A 4,442-nucleotide genomic window follows, 5' to 3' on the forward strand; every position below is an offset into this window, starting at 1 on the left:
CAAGCAAACAAGCAAGCAAACAAGCAAGCAAACAAGCAAGCAAACAAACACTGCTTACCTTCAGAAAGCCTCAGGTAGGCCAGAATCTCCAAAAAGATACCCACCCTTCCAGTGCCAACCCTTAAATGAGGTCTGGGAAGGGGTGGATCCTGGCTGCATCCCTTCCTGTCACTCAGCTGCATTACTTGCACCTGAGCTCCCCTGGTCTGGGCCCGCCTACCCGCCAGGTGCTCAATCACCGGTTCCAGGCTTGACTTAGTGTTTCCATACAGCCTGATAGTGACAGGACAAAGCAGAATAGCTTTAAACGACAAGAGGGAAGATACCAGGAGGCAGGAATTTTTTACTCAGGGTGTTCAAGAGAACTCGTGACGGCCCAGTCTCTGCAGGTGTTCGAGGCCGGGTTGAATGGGGCTCCAGGCAGCCCGATGGTGTGGGTGGCAGCCCTGCCTGGGGCAGAGGTGTTTGAACTGGATGATCTTTTAGGTCCTTTATCACCTGAGCCACCCTATGACAGAAATGGATCAACCGAGGCTGAGCCCTTTTTTTTTTTTTTTTTTTTTTTTTTTTCCCTTCGCAGCATATGATTGCATACAGATGCAACATTGTAAGCCATTCGTAAGCGAAGAGCAGAGCACCGCTTTGGTTTTCGATCGGGTTTGCTTTTCATAACATTTTTTCAGCTTTGAAAAAGCATTCCTTGTACAAGCACTGCGTCTTTATGTACGGCAATTTTCAACTCCCCAGCAGTGCAAAGGGTTCCAGTTAGTGATCACATTGCGAAATTCATGTACATTTCATAACTTTTTCTAACTACTGTTCTAACAAACAAGTAATAAAACACAGACCACAAACTTGCCTCAAAGCACAACGACACAGGCGGTTCTCAGGCAGAACCTAAGAGCGAACCGGTTTCGACCACGACTGGAACGAAGCTGAAAGCTACGTTCGATGGCTCTATTTCTTTCCAGTGAAGCGGCTGAGTGTCTGTGCTGATGCCATGATGAGTTAACTGTGGCTAACAATGCGCCTCCGCCTGGCCTGGCTCGGGGCCCCTCTTCATTCGGAACTGAAGCTAGACATCTCTGGGCAACAAAAGAATGAGGAGATCACTTATCAGTTCTGTTGTGAGACAAACAGATTTGGCTTGGGATAACTAATTGACTGCCAATTAAAAGAAATAATTACTGATTTGCGTAGTAGGGAATAATAATAATGATAAAAACATAATATGCTCTGGGAAACCGCTTTTCTTCTTCTTTCCTGAGATTCACTGCTTGTTAAGGACCTCGCTATTACTGCCGTGGGTTATACTCAGATCCTTCTGTGATGGAGTAGACAGTGAAGGATTACGTTGTGTTTTCTCTCCGCCGTTCCTTCCCTCTCGTTCTTTTCCTCTGCTGCAGTGTGGGCACCCTAGGCTGGAGTCCCTGTGAGGCGTACCTGCTTCAGCGGGGGTTCGTCCACGTGGGCAGCGGTCCCGTTGCTGAAATAACTCCTCTTCCATCAGTTATGCGTGCGTGCGTGGGTTGCCTGCTCCGCCGCGGGACGCCTCCTTCTCCGACCTTCACGTTGCCCCTGCTCCTTTTCACTCGCTTTGTATCCCTGTCAAGTTCTTTCTATCTTTTCTTACATTCCTTTTCACCAGCAGCTCCGCTGCCAAAATCATCTAGGTCCCAGGATAGGTCTGACGCAGAGTGGCCTGAAACCAGCTGCAATCATCACAGGCATCCCTTAATATCTCACAGAGATTGCTCACGCTGCTCCCCTTCCCTCCAAAATCATCTCACCGTGGGAACCCAATACAGATACCATTATCTACTACTAGGAGGAGGAAAAAAAAAAGCAATTAAAAAAAAAAATTCTTAGCAAGATTTCCTAACAAAAATGAAATACTGCAAATTTGATGCGATACTAGAAAGAGTACAGTTTAATGTGAGTCGAGAAAATGGATAACAGGGTAGATCGTAGGTTTAGATCCCAAAAACCTTGAAAAATGGACACTAGCTGTGAGCATACTTTCCCTGGGTCACAGACTGAAAATCAGTGCCATTCCTCATTCACGAATGATGAAACGGATTATTTTTTCCACTCACAATCAATGTGCAACATTCAGACTCTGATTGCGATTGCAATCTGCCGGTAGCCAGAGGAAATCCTGATATGAAGACGCAATGTGAATTCTGGTTCTATTAAATTTTTACATGTCCAGACTTACAGAATCATAGAATAACAGAATCCTAGAATCACAAGGTTGGAAAGGACCTACCAGATCATCTACAAGGTCTATCACAAGCTACTACACCGCATCTCGTAGCGCCTCATCCAGATGCCTGTTGACACTGCCAGGAATGGCGACTCCACCACCTCCCTGGGCAGGCCGTTCCTGGGAGAAGAGGCTAAACCCCTCTCCTTCACAAGCTCCCTTCAGGAAGTTGCAGAGTGCAATGAGGTCTCCCCTGAGCCTCTTCTGCTCCGGACAGAACAATCCCAGCTCCCTCAGCCGCCCCTCGTAACACTTGCGCTGCAGACCCCTCACCGGTTTCCTTGCCCTTCTCTGGACGCGTACCAGGGCCTTGATGTCTTTTTTGAAGTGAGGGGCCCAAAACTGAACGCGATACTCGAGGTGCCTGTGTCTCTGCAGATTCTTCGGGATCTTATGTGGTACAATGCGAAACTACAGGAAAGAATCGGGCCTCTTGAAGCACGGGGAACGTAACAGTTGGGGCACTGGAACGTAACATGTATCGTATATTAACTGAAAGGGACCATGAGTCACGGCAGAATCCTCTACCGGTTTGTGAACTTTGTCAGAAGAAGGGCCTCCTTCCCGCCTTCTAACATCTGTATCCGAGGTAAGCAACTTCCCAACAAGAAAGTTAGAAAGTATCGCAAAAAATTGTCTCGGCAATGTCGGGAAAGATTATTAGCATGACGATATACAGAAATACTTTCATGTTAGTAAAAAGATGAGGTTAAACTGTTAGGAGGGTTTAAAAACCTATATACACTCCTATAGACGTATGGTTTTAATCCACTGGGCTAACGTGACAGGAAACTGATTAATCAACAGTGTTAAGAAAGTGAAAATACACAGCATTTAAGAACACTCGGACTTAGTGTCCATCTTTTTTTTTTAATGGTCACACTGAAGGATTGCCAACACTGCGAAACTAAAATGCGAGGCATATTTCAGTAAGATTACACTGTATAGCATTTGTAACTCGCTGTAGTAGAATACTGCATTTTCCTGTCACCGAAAAGATAGTGAAATGTAATAGTGCAATTATTACAATATCTATAGGCACATTTTCCAATATCAATGGCATGCCATAAACATAACTCATTCCGCTACTGTGTGATTATGTTGAAATAATATAACTTGGTCGTAAATGAAGAGAAATGATATTGAATCGCTTTACCGGCTTGCTATATTGAAATACAAACCGGGAAGATCAGAATTAAACTAGGGGCGCTTAGTAAATACTGCAGCAATAGGTTTATTCTTTGAACAGTGTCGATCGTATGTGAAAATGAAACTGCAGATACACTGTAATATTTATCATGCCAGGTACTTTGTTCACATTATAGAAAATAGCCGTATCGATGGCAGAAATGAGGTATGAAGTTAGCTTGTGTAGTGGGAAAAATATAATCTGTTGAGATGTGGAGAAAGAAAAAAAGTCCTCTCCAAACTAAAAACAGGATATTGGGCCTCAAAACGCCTTATCATTCAGATGAACCTATGATCTGGTGGAATGAAACTAAAAACTGAACATATTGAATGTGTTAGGTGTATTTTTTTTGCGCTGAAAAACACCCCACATAATTCAGACACATTACAGATATCTGGCTGCTTACATAAAACATGTTGAGATAAGCTGTGAGTGAAAGAGCTGCGCATGAGGAAGCGGAATTGTATTGGGGTTACAAGAAGGGCTCTGAAAGATGGGGTCAATTCGTTCAATTCCTGTTCTTGCCAGTAACAGTGAATTGTTGAGCAAGTCATTTAACTCGGTTTTATTTCCTTCATCTGCATAACAGATAGGCTGCCGTTAGGTCCCTCGCTAGGATGTTAGGGGGTTTAATAGTCTTCACATTGAGGTCCCTGGGCTTAGGGTTCTACATAAACACAGCCAATTTATTATGACAGATGGCATCGCCTTTGAGTTAAGACAGCAACCAGCTTCCACTTATAAATTATTTGCCTTCACAGCTTTGCTTGGTAAGTTGCCAGGCTTAAAATTTGCTATTATTTTTTCTTCTTACATGCACGTGACATCGCGTCTGCTTCTGTCCACAAAAAAAAAAAATGGACAAAGAAATGTAAGGAGGAAAACAAGATGCTGGAGAGCACGTTCAAACAACATCATTGAGCGCGATGCGCAGACTGCAGAATTCACGCCTGCCGAGCCGACCGCAGAACTAGGGGAAATCTGGCT

The sequence above is a fragment of the Lagopus leucura genome, unplaced genomic scaffold (assembly GCF_019238085.1).
Source record: "Lagopus leucura isolate 7727_CA_CO unplaced genomic scaffold, USGS_WTPT01 Super-Scaffold_100012, whole genome shotgun sequence".
In the NCBI taxonomy this organism is placed as follows: domain Eukaryota; kingdom Metazoa; phylum Chordata; class Aves; order Galliformes; family Phasianidae; genus Lagopus; species Lagopus leucura.